Source organism: Oncorhynchus tshawytscha, linkage group LG18 (genome assembly GCF_018296145.1).
Source record: "Oncorhynchus tshawytscha isolate Ot180627B linkage group LG18, Otsh_v2.0, whole genome shotgun sequence".
Classification (NCBI taxonomy): domain Eukaryota; kingdom Metazoa; phylum Chordata; class Actinopteri; order Salmoniformes; family Salmonidae; genus Oncorhynchus; species Oncorhynchus tshawytscha.
The window spans coordinates 43,317,204-43,339,628 of record NC_056446.1 but is presented as its reverse complement, the minus strand read 5'-3'; the positions used below and the strand labels follow the sequence as shown (position 1 = coordinate 43,339,628).

The 22,425-nt window shown below is 46.8% G+C and overlaps 1 pseudogene; it reads right to left on the bottom strand.

The window, feature by feature from the left end:
• The window catches only part of LOC121840004, a 90,851-nt pseudogene that overhangs the window by 53,188 nt on the left and 15,238 nt on the right, over window positions 1-22,425 (bottom strand).

The window sequence follows — 22,425 nt, the reverse complement described above, 5'->3', positions numbered from 1 at the left end:
AGCCAGTACCAGTCAGTACCAGTCAGTCAGTACCAGTCAGTCAGTACCAGTAAGTCAATCAGTACCAGTCAGTACCAGTCAGTCAGTACCAGTCAGTACCAGTCAGTCAGTACCAGTCAGTACCAGTCAGCCAGTACCAGTCAGTACCAGGCGGTACTAGTCAGTCAGTACCAGTCAGTACCAGTCAGTACCAGTCAGTCAGTACCAGTCAGTACCAGTCAGCCAGTACCAGTCAGTCAGTACCAGGCAGTACCAGTCAGTCAGTACCAGTCAGTCAGTACCAGTCAGTACCAGTCAGTCAGTACCAGTCAGCCAGTACCAGTCAGTACCAGTCAGTCAATACCAGTCAGTACCAGTCAGCCAGTACCAGTCAGCCAGTACCAGTCAGTACCAGTCAGCCAGTACCAGTAAGTCAGTACCAGTCAGTACCAGTCAGCCAGTACCAGTCAGTCAGTACCAGGCAGTACCAGTCAGTCAGTACCAGTCAGTACCAGTCAGCCAGTACCAGTCAGTCAGTACCAGTCAGCCAGTAGCAGTCAGTCAGTACCAGGCAGTACCAGTCAACCAGTACCAGTCAGTCAGTACCAGTCAGCCAGTACTAGTCAGTCAGTACCAGTCAGCCAGTACCAGTCAGTCCGTACCAGTCAGTACCAGTCAGTCAGTACCAGTCAATCAGTACCAGTCAGTACCAGTCAGTCAGTACCAGTCAGTACCAGTCAGTCAGTACCAGTCAGTACCAGTCAGCCAGTACCAGCCAGTACCAGTCAGAACCAGTCAGTACCAGGCAGTACCAGTCAGTCAGTACCAGTCAGTCAGTACAGTCAGTCAGTACCAGTCAGCCAGTACCAGTCAGTACCAGTCAGTCAGTACCAGTCAGTCAGTACCAGTAAGTCAATCAGTACCAGTCAGTACCAGTCAGTCAGTACCAGTCAGTCAGTACCAGTCAGTACCAGTCAGCCAGTACCAGTCAGTACCAGGCGGTAATAGTCAGTCAGTACCAGTCAGTACCAGTCAGTACCAGTCAGTACCAGTCAGTCAGTACCAGTCAGTACCAGTCAGCCAGTACCAGTCAGTCAGTACCAGGCAGTACCAGTCAGTCAGTACCAGTCAGTCAGTACCAGTCAGTACCAGTCAGTCAGTACCAGTCAGCCAGTACCAGTCAGTACCAGTCAGTCAATACCAGTCAGTACCAGTCAGCCAGTACCAGTCAGCCAGTACCAGTCAGTACCAGTCAGCCAGTACCAGTAAGTCAGTACCAGTCAGTACCAGTCAGCCAGTACCAGTCAGTCAGTACCAGGCAGTACCAGTCAGTCAGTACCAGTCAGTACCAGTCAGCCAGTACCAGTCAGTCAGTACCAGTCAGTACCAGTCAGTCAGTACCAGTCAGTCAGTACCAGTCAGTACCAGTCAGCCAGTACCAGTCAGTACCATTCAGTACCAGTCAGTCAGTACCAGTCAGTACCAGTCAGTCAGTACCAGTCAGGCAGTACCAGTCAGTCAGTACCAGTCAGTACCAGTCAGGCAGTACCAGTCAGCCAGTACCAGTCAGTACCAGTCAGTCAGTACCAGTCAGGCAGTACCAGTCAGTCCGTACCAGTCAGGCAGTACAAGTCAGCCAGTACCAGTCAGCCAGTACCAGTCAGTACCAGTCAGTACCAGTCAGTCAGTACCAGTCAGTACCAGTCAGTCAGTACCAGTCAGTACCAGTCAGTCAGTACCAGGCAGTACCAGTCAGTACCAGTCAGTCAGTACCAGTCAGTCAGTACCAGTCAGTACCAGTCAGGCAGTACCAGTCAGTCAGTACCAGTCAGTACCAGTCAGGCAGTACCAGTCAGGCAGTACCAGTCAGCCAGTCAGCCAGTACCAGTCAGCCAGTACTAGTCAGTACCAGTCAGTACCAGTCAGTACCAGTCAGTCAGTACCAGTCAGTACCAGTCAGTACCAGTCAGTCAGTACCAGTCAGTACCAGCCAGTACCAGTCAGTACCAGTCAGTCAGTACCAGGCAGTACCAGTCAGGCAGTACCAGTCAGTCAGTACCAGTCAGGCAGTACCAGTCAGTACCAGTCAGGCAGTACCAGTCAGTACCAGTCAGGCAGTATGAAGGTGAAGGTCAGAAACAACATCTCCACTTCACTGATCCTCAACACTGGGGCCCCATAAGGGTGCGTGCTCAGCCCTCTCCTGTACTCCCTGTTCCCTGTTCACCCATGGCCTCACACGCCTCCAGCTCAATCATCGAGGTTGCAGACGACACAACAGTAGTGGGCCTGATTACCAACAATGACGAGACGGCCTACAGGGAGGCTGTCAGGGCTCTGGGAATGTGGTGTCAGGAAAATAACCTCTCCCTCATTGTCAACCCAACGAAGGAGCTGATTGTTGACTTCAGGAACCAGCAGAGGAAGCACCCCCCTATCCACATTGACGGGATCGCAGTGGAGAAGGTGGAAATCTTTAAGTTCCTCGGCGTACACATCGCTGACGATCTGAAATGGACCACCCACACAAACAGTGTGGTGAAGAATGAGCAACAGAGCCTCTTCAACCTCAGGAGACTGAAGAAATTTGGTTTGGCCCCTATAAAACCCTGTCAAACTTCTACAGATGCACAATCGAGAGCATCCTGGCGGGCTGTATCACCGCCTGGTACGGCAACTGCACCGCCCACAACCGCAGGGCTCTCCAGAGGTTGGTGCGGTCTGCCCAACGCATCACCGGGGGCAAACGACCTGCCCTCCAGGACACCTACACCACCCGATGTCACAGGAAGGCCAAAAGATAATGAAGGACAACAACCACCCGAGCCACTGCCTGTTCACACCGCTATCATCCAGAAGGCGAGGTCAGTACAGGTGCATCAAAGCTGGGACCGAGAGACTGAAAAACAGCTTCTATCTCAAGGCCATCAGACTGTTAAATATCCATCACTAGCCGGCTACCACCTAGTTACTCAACCCTGCACCTTAGAGGCTGCTTCCCTATATACATAGACATGGAATCACTGGCCACCTTAATAATGGAACACTAGTCACTTTACGGTTGACATACTTCTTTACTAATTTAATATGTATATACTGTATTCTATTTTACTGTATTTTAGTCAATGCCACTGCGACATTGCTGGGTGAGAGGAGGCGAGAGCAGAGGGTGAGAGGAGGGGAGAGGAGAGGGTGAGAGGAGAGGAGAGGGTGAGAGGAGAAAGGAGAGGGTGAGAGGAGGGGATAGGAGAGGAGAGGAGGGGAGAGGGTGAGAGGAGGGGAAAGGAGAGGGTGAGAGGAGGGGAAGGAGAGGGTGAGAGGAGGGGAAAGGAGAGGGGGAGAGTTTCGTTGACTCCCTGCTTTAACTGGACCTGATGACTAATGTGTTTTTAATAAGGGCTCTGGGGAAACCTGTCGTTACGTAACAGTCTCTACGACTGAGTGGTTTGAGGAGCGACTACAGGAGGACAGATCTGGTTTCGTGTGTCAAAGTAGGGCACTATATAGGTAATAGGGTGCCTTTTTGGGGGAGAGAGGGGAGGGTAGGAGGTGAGAGGGGGAGGGTAGGAGGTGCGAGGGGGAGGGTAGGAGGTGATAGGGGGTGAGAGGGGAGGGTAGGAGGTGAGAGGGGGAGAGAGGGGCTGGTGTAAGTCAGACTTACTAGAGTCGTTGCGACAGCAGTAGTACTCTGGGTCTGGTTCACTATGGTAGTACAGATCCATCGCCTAGAAAACAAGAGAAACGTTAAGTGTGTGTGTGTGTGTTTGTCTGTGTTTGTCTGTGTTTGTCTGTGTTTCTGTGTGTGAGTGAGTGAGTGAGTGAGTGAGTGAGTGAGTGAGTGAGTGAGTGAGTGAGTGAGTGAGTGAGTGAGTGAGCGAGCGAGCGAGCGAGCGAGCGAGCGAGTGAGCGAGCGTGCTTGTGTGTTCAGCTCCAGGAGGAATCTGAGCACTAAGATTTTTTGTTGTTTTATAGGACTTGTGAAATCCACTGACCTCATGCTGACTACCAGAACTGGGGGAATGCAAGATGGCGGCCAGTGCAGAGGAGATTTTTGGTAGCTGAAGGACATTTTTAGATTTGCTCCCAAAAAATATTATCATTTGGAGAGTTTGAGGGCCTGAAAATGTGGTATGAACATGGTAGTTTGTTTACCAAAGTAATTGATTACTTTGCGCTCATTATTCACCTCTAAAAACTGAAAAGTCAACTTGAGTTAGCAACAACATCAACTAGCCAAGCTTTAGCTAGCTAGCCAAGTTAATGTTGGCAAGCTAAAAGTTTAGCTAAGCTAGCTAGCGAAAGAGCTAGCTTATCTACTTGGAAACTCCCATGGCCGGATCAAAAATAAAATAAATTGAGAAATCATCAGCTGAGAGGGTATGTGTCTTTGGTGCTCCTCTTCAGAATGTGACTGTGGAATATAATACTGCCGTTGGTGGTGGTGGACGCGGACAATGCACGGATAATGCTGACAACCTGCGCCCATCCAATTCTCGGCTCATGCCGTTACCTCACGACCCAGACACTCCAGTCGAGTCCCACGAGAAAAGGATGAGAAGGCAAGAGGGTATGTCACTTCTTGAATATGCAAAACAATGTTGTGATTCTTCTTTTGACTTCTTTTGACTGGACATGGATAGGAAGAATAAGGTGAAAATTGAGCCCAATGAAGCAATCAGTTGACTTTGTCTCTGAAGAAGTAAAAACAACAACATCAAAAGTGACATGAAGAATGTAGAAGTTACCTGCCAGGAAAATGAAAGGAAAGTGGCTGAACTGGAGCAAAATGATGAACGAGGCAGAGAAATACCAGCACAGATGGAACCTGAGGCTTTATGGGATACCGGAGCAGGCGGGTGAGGACATCAAACACAGAGTTGTTGTCATCTATGGAGCTGACATTCCTGAGTTGTTGACATCTGTGGAGCTGACATTCCAGAGCTGTTGTCATTCCAGAGTTGTTGACATTCCAGAGTTGTTGACATTCCAGAGTTGTTGACATCTGTGGAGCTGTCATTCCAGAGTTGTTGACATTCCAGAGTTGTTGACATTCCAGAGTTGTTGACATTCCAGAGTTGTTGACATCTGTGGAGCTGACATTCCAGAGTTTATTTATTTATTCTTCATTTCACCTTTATTTAACCAGGTAGGCTAGTTGAGAACAAGTTCTCATTTGCAACTGCGACCTGGCCAAGATAAAGCATAGCAGTGTGAACAGACAACACAGAGTTACACATGGAGTAAACAATTAACAAGTCAATAACACAGTAGAAAAAAAGGGGAGTCTATATACATTGTGTGCAAAAGGCATGAGGAGGTAGGCAAATAATTACAATTTTGCAGATTAACACTGGAGTGATAAATGATCAGATGGTCATGTACAGGTAGAGATATTGGTGTGCAAAAGAGCAGAAAAGTAAATAAATAAAACAGTATGGGGATGAGGTAGGTAAAAATGGGTGGGCTATTTACCGATAGACTATGTACAGCTGCAGCAATCGGTTAGCTGCTCAGATAGCAGATGTTTGAAGTTGGTGAGGGAGATAAGTCTCCAACTTCAGCGATTTTTTGCAATTTGTTCCAGTCACAGGAAGCAGAGAACTGGAACGAAAGGCGGCCAAATGAGGTGTAGGCTTTAGGGATGATCAGTGAGATACACCTGCTGGAGCGCGTGCTACGGATGGGTGTTGCCATCGTGACCTGTGAACTGAGATAAGGCGGAGCTTTACCTAGCATGGACTTGTAGATGACCTGGAGCCAGTGGGTCTGGCGACGAATATGTAGCGAGGGCCAGCCGACTAGAGCATACAAGTCGCAGTGGTGGGTGGTATAAGGTGCTTTAGTTACAAAACGGATGGCACTGTGATAAACTGCATCCAGTTTGCTGAGTAGAGTGTTGGAAGCAATTTTGTAGATGACATCGCCGAAGTCGAGGATCGGTAGGATAGTCAGTTTTACTAGGGTAAGTTTGGCGGCGTAAGTGAAGGAGGCTTTGTTGCGGAATAGAAAGCCGACTCTTGACTTGATTTTCGATTGGAGATGTTTGATATGAGTCTGGAAGGAGAGGTTACAGTCTAGCCAGACACCTAGGTACTTATAGATGTCCACATATTCAAGGTCGGAACCATCCAGGGTGGTGATGCTGGTCAGGCGTGCGGGTGCAGGCAGCGAACGGTTGAAAAGCATGCATTTGGTTTTACTAGCGTTTAAGAGCAGTTGGAGGCCACGGAAGGAGTGTTGTATGGCATTGAAGCTCGTTTGGAGGTTAGATAGCACAGTGTCCAAGGACGGGCGGAAGTATATAGAATGGTGTCGTCTGCGTAGAGGTGGATCAGGGAATCGCCCGCAGCAAGAGCAACATCATTGATATAAACAGAGAAAAGAGTCGGCCCGAGGATTGAACCCTGTGGCACCCACATAGAGACTGCCAGAGGACCGGACAGCATGCCCTCCGATTTGACACACTGAACTCTGTCTGCAAATTAATTGGTGAACCAGGCAAGGCAGTCATCCGAAAAACCGAGGCTACTGAGTCTGCCGATAAGAATATGGTGATTGACAGAGTCGAAAGCCTTGGCAAGGTCGATGAAGACGGCTGCACAGTACTGTCTTTTATCGATGGCGGTTATGATATTGTTTAGTACCTTGAGCGTGGCTGAGGTGCACCCGTGACCGGCTCGGAAACCAGATTGCACAGCGGAGAAGGTACGGTGGGATTCGAGATGGTCAGTGACCTGTTTGTTGACTTGGCTTTCGAAGACCTTAGATAGGCAGGGCAGGATGGATATAGGTCTGTAACAGTTTGGGTCCAGGGTGTCTCCCCCTTTGAAGAGGGGGATGACTGCGGCAGCTTTCCAATCCTTGGGGATCTCAGACGATATGAAAGAGAGGTTGAACAGGCTGGTAATAGGGGTTGCGACAATGGCGGCGGATAGTTTCAGAAATAGAGGGTCCAGATCGTTAAGCCCAGCTGATTTGTACGGGTCCAGGTTTTGCAGCTCTTTCAGAACATCTGCTATCTGGATTTGGGTAAAGGAGAACCTGGAGAGGCTTGGGCGAGTAGCTGCGGGGGGGGGCGGAGCTGTTGGCCGAGGTTGGAGTAGCCAGGCGGAAGGCATGGCCATCCGTTGAGAAATGCTTATTGAAGTTTTCGATAATCATGGATTTATCGGTGGTGACCGTGTTACCTAGCCTCAGTGCAGTGGGCAGCTGGGAGGAGGTGCTCTTGTTCTCCATGGACTTCACAGTGTCCCAGAACTTTTTGGAGTTGGAGCTACAGGATGCAAATTTCTGCCTGAAGAAGCTGGCCTTAGCTTTCCTGACTGACTGTGTGTATTGGTTCCTGACTTCCCTGTACAGTTGCATATCGTGGGGACTATTCGATGCTATTGCAGTCCGCCACAGGATGTTTTTGTGCTGGTCGAGGGCAGTCAGGTCTGGAGTGAACCAAGGGCTGTATCTGTTCTTAGTTCTGCATTTTTTGAACGGAGCATGCTTATCTAAAATGGTGAGGAAGTTACTTTTAAAGAATGACCAGGCATCCTCAACTGACGGGATGAGGTCAATGTCCTTCCAGGATACCCGGGCCAGGTCGATTAGAAAGGCCTGCTCACAGAAGTGTTTTAGGGAGCGTTTGACAGTGATGAGGGGTGGTTGTTTGACTGCGGCTCCGAAGCGGATACAGGCAATGAGGCAGTGATCGCTGAGATCCTGATTGAAGACAGCGGAGGTGTATTTGGAGGGCCAGTTGGTCAGGATGACATCTATTAGGGTGCCCTTGTTTACAGATTTAGGGTTGTACCTGGTGGGTTCCTTGATGATTTGTGTGAGATTTAGGGCATCTAGCTTAGATTGTAGGACTGCCGGGGTGTTAAGCATATCTCCGTTTAGGTCACCTAACAGAACAAACTCTGAAGCTAGATGGGGGGCGATCAATTCACAAATGGTGTCCAGGGCACAGCTGGGAGCTGAGGGGGGTCGGTAAGCAGGCCGCAACAGTGAGAGACTTATTTCTGGAGAGAGTCATTTTCAAAATTAGTAGTTCGAACTGTTTGGGTATGGACCTGGAAAGTATGACATTACTTTGCAGGCTATCTCTGCAGTAGACTGCAACTCCTCCCCTTTGGCAGTTCTATCTTGACGAAAAATGTTATAGTTGGGTATAGAAATCTCAGAATTTTGGTGGCCTTCCTGAGCCAGGATTCAGACACGGCAAGGACATCAGGGTTAGCAGAGTGTGCTAAAGCAGTGAGTAAAACAAACGTAGGGAGGAGGCTTCTGATGTTGACATGCATGAAACCAAGGCTTTTCGATTACAGAAGTCAACAAATGAGGGTGCCTGGGGACATCCTGGGTTTACCTCCACATCACCCGCGGAACAGAGGAGGAGTAGAATGAGGGTGCGGCTAAAGGCTATCAAAACTGGTCGCCTAGAGCGTTGGGGACAGAGAATAAAAGGAGCAGATTTCTGGGCATGGTAGAATATATTCAGGGCATAATGCGCAGACAGGGGTATGGTGGGGTGCGGGTACAGCGGAGGTAAGCCCAGGCACTGGGTGATGAGAGAGGTTGTATCACTGGACATGCTGGTTGTAATGGGTGAGGTCACCGCATGTGTGGGAGGTGGGACAAAGGAGGTATCAGGGGTATGAAGGGTGGAACTAAGGGCTCCATTGTAAACTAAAACAATGATAACTAACCTGAACAACAGTATACAAGGCATGTTGACATTTGAGAGAGACATACAGCGAGGCATACAGTAATCACAGGTGTTGAATTGGGAGAGCTAGCTAAAACAGTAGCTAAAACAGTAGGTGAGACAACAACAGCTAATCAGCTAGCACAACAACAGCAGGTAAAATGGCGTTGACTAGGCAGGGAGGGTCGGATTAACTACACACAGAGCCTGAGTGCGGCTGGGGCCCGACAGATAAAACATAAACAAGCAGAATGGAGTACCGTGATTAATGGACAGTCCAGCATGCATCAGCTATGTAGCCAAGTGATCAGTGTCCAGGGGGCAGCGGTGGATGGGGCAGGGAAGGTAGACTGGCGAGTATTATCCAGGTTAAAAAACTGGCTGGCTGTGCAGAAGGTAAAAGGTAAAAGCCGCTAGCAGTGGCTAACAATGACTAAATAGCTTGTAGCTAGTTAGCTGGTTAGCTTCTGGAGGTTCTTGAGTGTGTTCTAAGAATTAAAAATAATAGCGATTCCGTATCACATTGGGTGAGGCAGGTTACCGGAAGGTATAAACGAATTAAAAATCGAAAAGAGATTCAAAGTAAATATGGGTCCAGTGAGTGGTTGGGCTGGCTGGGGACACGGCGATTCAGACAGTTAGCAGGCCTGTGCTAACAAGCTAACAGTTAGTAGGCCGGGGCTAAACAAGGTAGCAGTTAGCGGACCGGGGCTAAACAAGCTAGCCGTTAGCAGGCCGAATTAGCAAGCAAGGAGATAGCAAGGGCTACAAAGTTAGCCTTTGGGGTACGTCGCGATGGGGTGAGTCTGTTTATGCCTCTTCATGCGGTGACAACGATAGACCGGTCGTGGGTCCGGATATTGTAGCCCAGGAGTATGCTTCGGTGGTAGCACAGGAGCTCTGGCCGGGATAGCTTCAAGCTAAGTGGGTGGAAACGCTAGCCAGGAGTAATCATCCGGGGTTGCGGTTAGCTAGTTGTGAAGATCCAGCTGAGAATGTTCCGTTTGCGGTGGGAATCCGGGGATAAAAAATAATAGGTCCGTTATGCTCTGGTTAGAGTCGCATTGTTCGAACTGGCGAGAGCTTTCCGAGCTAAAGGTTAGCTGATGACCAGTTAGCTGAAGACCGCTAGCAATGGTTTGCTGATAGCTGGTAGCTGGCTAGCTTCAGTTGAGTGGGGTTCTGGATCCGAAGTAAATATAAATACTTTAGAAAAAAAGCAGATCCGCGCTACATTGGGTGAAGGAGAGTATTTAGAAGTTGAGGTTTAGCAAAATGTTTTAAAAGATATGCGAAGAAAAATATGTAAAAAAACGATATATACAAGGGACACGACACGACAAGACGTCTGACTGCTACGCCATCTTGTTGTCATTCCAGAGTTGTTGACATCTGTGGAGCTGACATTCCAGAGTTGTTGACATCTGTGGAGCGGTCATTCCAGAGTTGTTGACATTCCAGAGTTGTTGACATCTGTGGAGCTGACATTCCAGAGTTGTTGACATTCCAGAGTTGTTGACATTCCAGAGTTGTTGACATCTGTGGAGCTGACATTCCAGAGTTGTTGACATTCCACAGTTGTTGACATTCCAGAGTTGTTGACATCTGTGGAGCTGACATTCCAGAGTTGTTGACATTCCAGAGTTGTTGACATTCCAGAGTTGTTGACATCTGTGGAGCTGACATTCCAGAGTTGTTGACATTCCAGAGTTGATGACATTCCAGAGTTGTTGACATCTGTGGAGCTGACATTCCAGAGTTGTTGACATTCCAGAGTTGTTGACATTCCAGAGTTGTTGACATCTGTGGAGCTGACATTCCAGAGTTGTTGACATTCCCAGAGTTGTTGACATTCCAGAGTTGTTGACATCTGTGGAGCTGACATTCCAGAGTTGTTGACATCTGTTTGTTGACATTCCAGAGCTGACATTCCAGAGTTGTTGACATTCCAGAGTTGTTGTCATCTGTGGAGCTGACATTCCAGAGTTGTTGACATTCCAGAGCTGTTGACATTCCAGAGTTGTTGATATCTGTGGAGCTGACATTCCAGAGTTGTTGACATCTGTGGAGCTGACATTTCAGAGTTGTTGTCATCTGTGGAGCTGACATTCCAGAGTTGTTGACATCTGTGGAGCTGACATTCCAGAGTTGTTGACATTCCAGAGTTGTTGACATTCCAGAGTTGTTGACATTCCAGAGTTGTTGACATTCCCAGAGTTGTTGACATTCCAGAGTTGTTGACATCTGTGGAGCTGACATACCAGAGTTGTTGACCTCTGTGGAGCTGACATTCCAGAGTTGTTGACATCTGTGGAGCTAACATTCCAGAGTTGTTGACATCTGTCATTCCCCAATCCAAAGCCGAACTTCAGGAAGATGTAGACATCGTTCATCGTTTGGGAAGACTCAAGGATCAAGACAAGAGACCGAGGACAACCATCATCCAGTTCATCAACAGATCTACACGGGATCTTCTCTGGAGGCGAGCGAAGAACAGATCTACACGGGATCTTCTCTTGAGGCGAGCGAAGAACAGATGTACACGGGATCTTCTCTGGATGCGAGCGAACAATTGGAGCTGTGCTGTCGATAGTGGCTGCAGATCGGACAAAGTGCCACGGGAGGAGCTGTGCTGTCGATAGTGGCTGCAGAGCGGACAAAGTGCCACGGGAGGAGCTGTGCTGTCGATAGTGGCTGCAGATCGGACAAAGTGCCACGGGAGGAGCTGTGCTGTCGATAGTGGCTGCAGAGCGGACAAAGTGACACGGGAGGAGCTGTGCTGTCGATAGTGGCTGCAGAGCGGACAAAGTGACACGGGAGGAGCTGTGCTGTCGATAGTGGCTGCAGAGCGGACAAAGTGACACGGGAGGAGCTGTGCTGTCGATAGTGGCTGCAGAGCGGACAAAGTGACACGGGAGGAGCTGTGCTGTCGATAGTGGCTGCAGAGCGGACAAAGTGCCACGGGAGGAGCTGTGCTGTCGATAGTGGCTGCAGAGCGGACAAAGTGACACGGGAGGAGCTGTGCTGTCGATAGTGGCTGCAGAGCGGACAAAGTGACACGGGAGGAGCTGTGCTGTCGATAGTGGCTGCAGAGCGGACAAAGTGCCACGGGAGGAGCTGTGCTGTCGATAGTGGCTGCAGAGCGGACAAAGTGCCACGGGAGGAGCTGTGCTGTCGATAGTGGCTGCAGAGCGGACAAAGTGCCACGGGAGGAGCTGTGCTGTCGATAGTGGCTGCAGAGCGGACAAAGTGCCACGGGAGGAGCTGTGCTGTCGATAGTGGCTGCAGAGCGGACAAAGTGACACGGGAGGAGCTGTGCTGTCGATAGTGGCTGCAGAGCGGACAAAGTGCCACGGGAGGAGCTGTGCTGTCGATAGTGGCTGCAGATCGGACAAAGTGACACGGGAGGAGCTGTGCTGTCGATAGTGGCTGCAGAGCGGACAAAGTGACACGGGAGGAGCTGTGCTGTCGATAGTGGCTGCAGAGCGGACAAAGTGCCACGGGAGGAGCTGTGCTGTCGATAGTGGCTGCAGATCGGACAAAGTGCCACGGGAGGAGCTGTGCTGTCGATAGTGGCTGCAGAGCGGACAAAGTGACACGGGAGGAGCTGTGCTGTCGATAGTGGCTGCAGAGCGGACAAAGTGCCACGGGAGGAGCTGTGCTGTCGATAGTGGCTGCAGAGCGGACAAAGTGCCACGGGAGGAGCTGTGCTGTCGATAGTGGCTGCAGAGCGGACAAAGTGCCACGGGAGGAGCTGTGCTGTCGATAGTGGCTGCAGAGCGGACAAAGTGACACGGGAGGAGCTGTGCTGTCGATAGTGGCTGCAGATCGGACAAAGTGCCACGGGAGGAGCTGTGCTGTCGATAGTGGCTGCAGAGCGGACAAAGTGACACGGGAGGAGCTGTGCTGTCGATAGTGGCTGCAGAGCGGACAAAGTGACACGGGAGGAGCTGTGCTGTCGATAGTGGCTGCAGAGCGGACAAAGTGACACGGGAGGAGCTGTGCTGTCGATAGTGGCTGCAGAGCGGACAAAGTGACACGGGAGGAGCTGTGCTGTCGATAGTGGCTGCAGAGCGGACAAAGTGACACGGGAGGAGCTGTGCTGTCGATAGTGGCTGCAGAGCGGACAAAGTGACACGGGAGGAGCTGTGCTGTCGATAGTGGCTGCAGAGCGGACAAAGTGCCACGGGAGGAGCTGTGCTGTCGATAGTGGCTGCAGATCGGACAAAGTGACACGGGAGGAGCTGTGCTGTCGATAGTGGCTGCAGAGCGGACAAAGTGACACGGGAGGAGCTGTGCTGTCGATAGTGGCTGCAGATCGGACAAAGTGACACGGGAGGAGCTGTGCTGTCGATAGTGGCTGCAGAGCGGACAAAGTGACACGGGAGGAGCTGTGCTGTCGATAGTGGCTGCAGAGCGGACAAAGTGACACGGGAGGAGCTGTGCTGTCGATAGTGGCTGCAGAGCGGACAAAGTGCCACGGGAGGAGCTGTGCTGTCGATAGTGGCTGCAGATCGGACAAAGTGACACGGGAGGAGCTGTGCTGTCGATAGTGGCTGCAGATCGGACAAAGTGCCACGGGAGGAGCTGTGCTGTCGATAGTGGCTGCAGATCGGACAAAGTGACACGGGAGGAGCTGTGCTGTCGATAGTGGCTGCAGATCGGACAAAGTGCCACGGGAGGAGCTGTGCTGTCGATAGTGGCTGCAGATCGGACAAAGTGACACGGGAGGAGCTGTGCTGTCGATAGTGGCTGCAGAGCGGACAAAGTGACACGGGAGGAGCTGTGCTGTCGATAGTGGCTGCAGAGCGGACAAAGTGACACGGGAGGAGCTGTGCTGTCGATAGTGGCTGCAGAGCGAAAGGAAGGTGCAAGAGTGATAATGGATGGGAAAGAAGTGCGGACAAATTTAGAAGACTTGACAAAGAGCCAGAGCCTAAGAGTTGGAACTGGAAAACACTGCCTAATTACTGGGCGAAAAGCTGCCTTTTGTTGTAAAGACTAAACACATGAATGAGATAAGACTAACCTGAGAACTGGCATGCTAACACTGCCTACAGGCGATTAACTCCGTATTGTAAAGACTAAACACATGAATGAGATAAGACTAACCTGAGAACTGGCATGCTAACACTGCCTACAGGCAATTAACTCCGTATTGTAAAGACTAAACACATGAATGAGATAAGACTAACCTGAGAACTGGCATGCTAACACTGCCTACAGGCGATTAACTCTGTATTGTAAAGACTACGCAATATCTCCCCCTTGAGTACTACTTTGGTAATTGTATGACCGGGGGGCGATATTATTTCAAGAATTTGAAGATGGGCGTAATAGAGTTGAAGGTGTATTTTAAGATATAAAAAGGATCCTAGGTGGGGATTTTAGTTCTGTTTCTAATGTGATGATTGACATAGATCCCATCCTAACAAGGACATGTCCAGACAGGGACAAGGACATGTCCAGACAAGGACAAGGACGTGTCCAGACAGGGACAAGGACATGTCCAGACATGGACAAGGACATGTCCAGACAAGGACAAGTCCAGACAGGGACAAGGACATGTCCAGACAGGGAGAAGGACATGTCCAGACAGGGACCAGGACATGTCCAGACAGGGACAAGGACAAGTCCAGACAGGGACAAGGACAAGTCCAGACAGGGACAAGGACATGTCCAGACAAGGACATGTCCAGACAGGGACAAGGACATGTCCAAACAGTCAAGAAATGTATTTAATTATCAGAGTTATTGCAAACTCAGTAGTAGGCTGTTGGGAGATGATAAATTCAAGATGGATGCCAAAGATTTTATACAATAACATTTTTTAGAAAAGCTGATCTGTTTACTATGTCTTATGGGAAATTAATGAGGTTTGATATACGACAAACAGCCATGAAGTGAGGTAAAGAAATTGCTGAACTTAAAAGATTGAGGGTAAGACAAATGTAAGGAAATATTGTATCTAATCTCCATGGAGGACCTTGATGAATTATTTTCTTTACAACTACAACTGGACTGAATGTTGGAAGAGAGCAAAAGGGGAAGATGAAGGTGTAAATGATTAGAGGAAGTGAGAAAAAAACACAAAGTACTTTTACAATTTAGAGAAAAAAATCTATTTGAATGTACCTCTTTTCATAAGATAAATAGACAGTAGATGGCAAAGAAAACTCTAAAGATGCTGTATTTCAAAATAGGTCTCCATGGTAACCTTTCCACAAGTCTGTCCTACTAAGGATACTGCATGTCTGCCTGTCTAGACTCTGTCAAAGACTATATTTATTTTTTATTTTACCTTTATTTGACTAGGCAGGTCAGTTAAGAACAAATTCTTATTTTCAATGACGGCCTAGGAACAGTGGGTTAACTGCCTGTTCAAGGGCAGAACGACAGATTTGTACCTTGTCAGCTCGTGGATTTGAATTTTCAACCTTCTGGTTACTAGTCCAACACTCTAACCACTAGGCTACCCTGCCGCCCCTATGCGAAGTTCATAGTTGAAGACTTCAAAAAGTCATGAGATTAATGAATTTATATCATTGTAATTTAATAAAAATGCGTCAGTAAATTAAGAGAGAACAACATTTAATCTCCAGGGAATGATGACTTTATTAGTGATATGAAGTTTTTCAGGAGGATATTGTTTAATTTATATTTAATGTCTTTAAGGAGGCATTTGATTTAGGGGCCCTGTGGATGTCTCTATGACACAAAGCCTTATTTCTGTAAATGCCCAAAACAAAGATCCCATGATGATAGAAAATTCAAGACCAATCACATTAACGAACAATGATGGATAAGCTACTACCATCCAACTTTACAGAAATACTTTTTTTTTTTAAAAGGTCTTGACCCAGTCAATAACGATACCCAGTCTGGTTTTATGAATTGCAGATATATCAAATCAAACTTTATTTGTCACACGCGCCGAATACAACATGTGTAGACCTTAAAGTGAAATGCTTACTTACAAGCCCTGAACCAACAGTGAAGTTCAAGAAGAGTTAAGAAAATATTTATCAAATAAACTGAAGTTAAAAAATAAATAAAAAGGAACACAATAAATAAACAATAACGAGGCTTTATACAGGGGGTACCGGGTCAGTGTGCAGGTTAGTTGAGGTAAAAAATAATGAATACATATACATTTATTAATATCTGATACCAGTCTGGTTTTATGAAGGGCAAACACATTTGGTAATAACATCTGACTGGTATTGGACTTGATAGTCTACAAAGAGCACATTATGGAAGATAGCTTTATTTTATTTGTAGACTTTTGATACAAATTAACATTATTATTATTATTTTTGGGGGGTTTTGGTCTTTTTTTATTTTCAAATTGCAGCAGCTCTGTGAAGATATCCCATGGAACCTCATAGAGATTCGATATTAGACATGGAATTAAACAAGGATGTACAATTAGCCCTTTCTTATTTGTATTAGTCATGAAAGCTAAGGAACTTCACATCAATACGGATAGTTTTATGGGTATTCAGATACTAGAAGATATATCTAATTAATTAGAATTTACATTTTAGCATGATATGATATTTCGAAATGCCTGTTTTGCAAGGATCTTTTTTTTTCTCCATTGTTAATAGCATAAATGTCCGCTTGTTGTCAAGGTATCTCCTTCACTCCTTCCGCTGTGACTGTGCACCTTCCCATTTACAACACACCCACCAAGCCCCCCACACATTAAGCCCCCCACACATTAAGCCCCCCGCATTAAGCTCCTCCCCACACATTAAGCCCCCCACACATTAAGCCCCCCACACATTAAGCCCCCCGCATTAAGCTCCTCCCCCACACATTAAGCCCCCCGCATTAAGCTCCCCCACACATTAAGCCCCCCGCATTAAGCTCCCCCACACATTAAGCCCCCCGCATTAAGCTCCTCCCCCTACACAAAGCTCCTTGCTGTTCCACACAACAACAAAGATGAAAGATAACAAGCAATTTCAACTAGCGGTGTGGTCCAACAGAATTGCTGATATGGATACCTAAACAATTGAGACATTTTTTTTGTATGACATAATTACTTACTACTCATTACCAAGTGAAAATACCTACAAACAAAATATGAGCATCTCCTTTAGTCAACTTTATTGCAACATGTAAAAAGAAGTTACGTTTCTTACAAAATAATAAGGATTTTTATTGTTAGATTAAATGTTTTATTAATTGGAATAAACAATGATATAGGCCTACTCAATAAATAATTATTCTAGTGGTGACTCAAATCTGTAGCCTACAGTATGATGAGTACCCTACAGTATGATGAGTAGCCTACAGTATGGTAAGTAGCCTACAGTATGAGTAGCCTACAGTATGATGAGTAGCCTACAGTATGGTAAGTAGCCTACAGTATGATGAGTAGCCTACAGTATGGTAAGTAGCCTACAGTATGATGAGTAGCCTACAGTATGGTAAGTAGCCTACAGTATGATGAGTAGCCTACAGTATGGTAAGTAGCCTACAGTATGAGTAGTCTACAGTATGATGAGTAGCCTACAGTGTGATGAGTAGCCTACAGTATGATGAGTAGCCTACAGTATGAGTAGCCTACAGTATGATGAGTAGCCTACAGTATGGTAAGTAGCCTACAGTATGATGAGTAGCCTACAGTATGGTAAGTAGCCTACAGTATGATGAGTAGCCTACAGTATGGTAAGTAGCCTACAGTATGAGTAGCCTACAGTATGATGAGTAGCCTACAGTATGATGAGTAGCCTACAGTATGGTAAGTAGCCTACAGTATGAGTAGCCTACAGTATGATGAGTAGCCTACAGTATGGTTGGTAGCCTACAGTATGATGAGTAGCCTACAGTATGGTAAGTAGCCTACAGTATGATGAGTAGCCTACAGTATGATGAGTAGCCTACAGTATGATGAGTAGCCTACAGTGTGATGAGTAGCCTACAGTATGATGAGTACCCTACAGTATGATGAGTAGCCTACAGTATGATGAGTAGCCTACAGTATGATGAGTAGCCTACAGTATGGTGAGTAGCCTACAGTATGAGTAGCCTACAGTATGAGTAGCCTACAGTATGAGTAGGCTACAGTATGGTGAGTAGCCTACAGTGTGATGAGTAGCCTACAGTATGGTGAGTAGCCTACAGTATGATGAGTAGCCTACAGTATGATGAGTAGCCTACAGGTTGATGAGTAGCCTACAGGTTGATGAGTAGCCTACAGTATGATGAGTAGCCTACAGTATGATGAGTAGCCTACAGGTTGATGAGTAGCCTACAGTATGATGAGTAGCCTACAGTGTGATGAGTACCCTACAGTATGATGAGTACCCTACAGTATGATGAGTAGTCTACAGTGTGATGAGTAGTCTACAGTATGATGAGTAGCCTACAGTATGATGAGTAGCCTACCGTATGATGAGTAGCCTACAGTATGATGAGTAGCCTACAGTATGATGAGTAGCCTACAGTGTGATGAGTACCCTACAGTATGATGAGTACCCTACAGTATGATGAGTAGCCTACAGTATGATGAGTAGCCTACAGTATGATGAGTAGCCTACAGTATGATGAGTAGCCTACAGTATGATGAGTAGCCTACAGTATGATGAGTAGCCTACAGTATGATGAGTAGCCTACCGTATGATGAGTAGCCTACAGTATGATGAGTAGCCTACAGTATGATGAGTAGCCTACCGTATGATGAGTAGCCTACAGTATGATGAGTAGCCTACCGTATGATGAGTAGCCTACAGTATGATGAGTAGCCTACCGTATGATGAGTAGCCTACCGTATGATGAGTAGCCTACCGTATGATGAGTAGCCTACAGTATGATGAGTAGCCTACAGTATGATGAGTAGCCTACAGTACGATAAGTAGCCTACCGTATGATGAGTAGCCTACAGTATGATGAGTAGCCTACACTATGATGAGTAGCCTACAGTATGATGAGTAGCCTACAGGTTGATGAGTAGCCTACAGTATGATGAGTAGCCTACAGGTTGATGAGTAGCCTACAGTAAGATGAGTAGCCTACAGTGTGATGAGTACCCTACAGTATGATGAGTAGCCTACAGTATGCTGAGTAGCCTACAGTATGATGAGTAGCCTACAGTATAATAAGTAGCCTACAGTATGCTGAGTAGCCTACAGTATGATGAGTAGCCTACAGGTTGATGAGTAGCCTACAGTATGGTAAGTAGCCTACAGTATGATGAGTAGCCTACAGTATGGTAAGTAGCCTACAGTATGAGTAGTCTACAGTATGATGAGTAGCCTACAGTATGATGAGTAGCCTACAGTATGCTGAGTAGCCTACAGTATGATGAGTAGCCTACTGTATGATGAGTAGCCTACAGTATGATGAGTACCCTACAGTATGATGAGTACCCTACAGTATGATGAGTAGCCTACAGAATGATGAGTAGCCTACAGTATGATGAGTAGCCTACAGTATGATGAGTAGCCTACAGGTTGATGAGTAGCCTACAGTATGATGAGTACCCTACAGTATGATGAGTAGCCTACAGTATGATGAGTAGCCTACAGTATGATAAGTAGCCTACAGTATGCTGAGTAGCCTACAGTATGATGAGTAGCCTACAGTATGATGAGTAGCCTACAGTATGCTGAGTAGCCTACAGTATGATGAGTAGCCTACAGTATGCTGAGTAGCCTACAGTATGATGAGTAGCCTACAGGTTGATGAGTAGCCTACAGTATGATGAGTACCCTACAGTATGATGAGTAGCCTACAGTATGATGAGTAGCCTACAGTATGATGAGTAGCCTACAGTGTGATGAGTAGCCTACAGTATGATGAGTAGCCTACAGTATGCTGAGTAGCCTACAGTATGATGAGTAGCCTACTGTATGATGAGTAGCCTACAGTATGATGAGTAGCCTACAGTATGATGAGTAGCCTACCGTATGATGAGTAGCCTACAGTGTGATGAGTACCCTACAGTATGATGAGTACCCTACAGTATGATGAGTAGCCTACAGAATGATGAGTAGCCTACAGTATGATGAGTAGCCTACAGTATGATGAGTAGCCTACAGGTTGATGAGTAGCCTACAGTATGATGAGTACCCTACAGTATGATGAGTAGCCTACAGTATGATGAGTAGCCTACAGTATGATAAGTAGCCTACCGTATGATGAGTAGCCTACAGTGTGATGAGTACCCTACAGTATGATGAGTAGCCTACAGTATGATGAGTAGCCTACCGTATGATGAGTAGCCTACAGTATGATGAGTAGCCTACAGTATGATGAGTAGCCTACAGTATGATGAGTAGCCTACAGTATGATGAGTAGCCTACAGTATGATGAGTAGCCTACCGTATGATGAGTAGCCTACAGTGTGATGAGTACCCTACAGTATGATAAGTACCCTACAGTATGATGAGTAGCCTACAGAATGATGAGTAGCCTACAGTATGATGAGTACCCTACAGTATGATGAGTAGCCTACAGAATGATGAGTAGCCTACAGTATGATGAGTAGCCTACAGTATGATGAGTAGCCTACAGGTTGATGAGTAGCCTACAGTATGATGAGTACCCTACAGTATGATGAGTAGCCTACAGTATGATGAGTAGCCTACAGTATGATGAGTAGCCTACAGTATGATAAGTAGCCTACAGTATGCTGAGTAGCCTACAGTATGATGAGTAGCCTACAGTATGGTGAGTAGCCTACAGTATGATGAGTAGCCTACAGTATGATGAGTAGCCTACAGTATGATGAGTAGCCTACAGTATGATGAGTAGCCTACAGTATGATGAGTAGCCTACAGTGTGATGAGTAGCCTACAGTATGATGAGTAGCCTACAGTATGATGAGTACCCTACAGTATGATGAGTAGCCTACAGTATGATGAGTAGCCTACAGTGTGATGAGTAGCCTACCGTATGATGAGTAGCCTACAGTGTGATGAGTAGCCTACAGTATGGTGAGTAGCCTACAGTATGATGAGTAGCCTACAGTGTGATGAGTACCCTACAGTATGATGAGTACCCTACAGTATGATGAGTAGCCTACAGTATGATGAGTACCCTACAGTATGATGAGTAGCCTACAGTATGATGAGTAGCCTACAGTATGATGAGTACCCTACAGTATGATGAGTAGCCTACAGTGTGATGAGTAGCCTACCGTATGATGAGTGGCCTACAGTGTGATGAGTAGCCTACAGTATGGTGAGTAGCCTACAGTATGATGAGTAGCCTACAGTGTGATGAGTACCCTACAGTATGATGAGTACCCTACAGTATGATGAGTAGCCTACAGTATGATGAGTACCCTACAGTATGATGAGTAGCCTACAGTATGATGAGTAGCCTACAGTATGATGAGTAGCCTAGAGTATGATAAGTAGCCTACAGTATGCTGAGTAGCCTACAGTTTGATAAGTAGCCTACAGTATGCTGAGTAGCCTACAGTATGATGAGTAGCCTACAGGTTGATGAGTATCCTACAGTATGATGAGTACCCTACAGTATGATGAGTAGCCTACAGTATGATGAGTAGCCTACAGTATGATGAGTAGCCTACAGTGTGATGAGTAGCCTACAGTATGATGAGTAGCCTACAGTATGCTGAGTAGCCTACAGTATGATGAGTAGCCTACAGTATGCTGAGTAGCCTACAGTATGATGAGTAGCCTACAGTATGCTGAGTAGCCTACAGTATGATGAGTAGCCTACAGGTTGATGAGTAGCCTACAGTATGATGAGTACCCTACAGTATGATGAGTAGCCTACAGTATGATGAGTAGCCTACAGTATGATGAGTAGCCTACAGTGTGATGAGTAGCCTACAGTATGATGAGTAGCCTACAGTATGCTGAGTAGCCTACAGTATGATGAGTAGCCTACTGTATGATGAGTAGCCTACAGTATGATGAGTAGCCTACAGTATGATGAGTAGCCTACCGTATGATGAGTAGCCTACAGTGTGATGAGTACCCTACAGTATGATGAGTACCCTACAGTATGATGAGTAGCCTACAGAATGATGAGTAGCCTACAGTATGATGAGTAGCCTACAGTATGATGAGTAGCCTACAGTATGATGAGTAGCCTACAGTATGATAAGTAGCCTACAGTATGATGAGTAGCCTACAGTATGATGAGTAGCCTACAGTATGATGAGTAGCCTACAGTATGCTGAGTAGCCTACAGTATGATGAGTAGCCTACAGTATGATAAGTAGCCTACAGTATGCTGAGTAGCCTACAGTATGATGAGTAGCCTACAGTATGATAGTAGCCTACAGTATGATGAGTAGCCTACAGTGTGATGAGTACCCTACAGTATGATGAGTACCCTACAGTATGATGAGTAGCCTACAGTATGATGAGTAGCCTACCGTATGATGAGTAGCCTACAGTATGATGAGTAGCCTACAGTGTGATGAGTAGCCTACAGTATGATGAGTAGCCTACAGTATGATGAGTACCCTACAGTGTGATGAGTAGCCTACAGTATGATGAGTAGCCTACAGTGTGATGATGAGTAGCCTACAGTGTGATGAGTAGCCTACAGTATGGTGAGTAGCCTACAGTATGATGAGTAGCCTACAGTGTGATGAGTACCCTACAGTATGATGAGTAGCCTACAGTATGATGAGTAGCCTACCGTATGATAAGTAGCCTACAGTATGGTGAGTAGCCTACAGTATGATGAGTAGCCTACAGTGTGATGAGTACCCTACAGTATGATGAGTACCCTACAGTATGATGAGTAGCCTA